The following is an 899-nucleotide window of genomic DNA, read 5'->3' as shown; positions in this document are numbered from 1 at the left end:
TGAAAAAGTAAGGAAACAAAAAAAAATACATCTAAAAAATTTTGAGCATGACAAATTCGTGATGGTACCTGCCCATTGAAACATATTGCAAATGCACAGTGACTTTGAAAAAGTAAGGAAACATAAACAAATTCGATAAACAAATTCGTGATGGTACCTGCCCATTAAAACATATTCCAAATGCACAGTGACTTTGAAAAAGTAAGAAACAAAAAAAAATACATCTAAAATTTTTTGAGCATGACAAATTCGTGATGGTACCTGCCCATTGAAACATATTGCAAATGCACAGTGACTTTGAAAAAGTAAGGAAACATAAACAAATTTGATAAACAAATTCGTGATGGTACCTGCCCATTAAAACATATTCCAAATGCACAGTGACTTTGAAAAAGTAAGAAACAAAAAAAAATACATCTAAAATTTTTTGAGCATGACAAATTCGTGATGGTACCTGCCCATTGAAACATATTGCAAATGCACAGTGACTTTGAAAAAGTAAGGAAACATAAACAAATTCGATAAACAAATTCGTGATGGTACCTGCCCATTAAAACATATTCCAAATGCACAGTGACTTTGAAAAAGTAAGAAACAAAAAAAAATACATCTAAAATTTTTTGAGCATGACAAATTCGTGATGGTACCTGCCCATTGAAACATATTGCAAATGCACAGTGACTTTGAAAAAATAAGGAAACATAAACAAATTCGATAAACAAATTCGTGATGGTACCTGCCCATTAAAACATATTCCAAATGCACAGTGACTTTGAAAAAGTAAGAAACAAAAAAAAATACATCTAAAATTTTTTGAGCATGACAAATTCGTGATGGTACCTGCCCATTGAAACATATTGCAAATGCACAGTGACTTTGAAAAAGTAAGGAAACATAAA

The sequence above is a fragment of the Oncorhynchus mykiss genome, unplaced genomic scaffold (assembly GCF_013265735.2).
Source record: "Oncorhynchus mykiss isolate Arlee unplaced genomic scaffold, USDA_OmykA_1.1 un_scaffold_295, whole genome shotgun sequence".
Taxonomy (NCBI): Eukaryota; Metazoa; Chordata; class Actinopteri; order Salmoniformes; family Salmonidae; genus Oncorhynchus; species Oncorhynchus mykiss.
The sequence above is the reverse complement of the archived record's forward strand: the minus strand, read 5'-3'. Positions refer to the sequence as shown.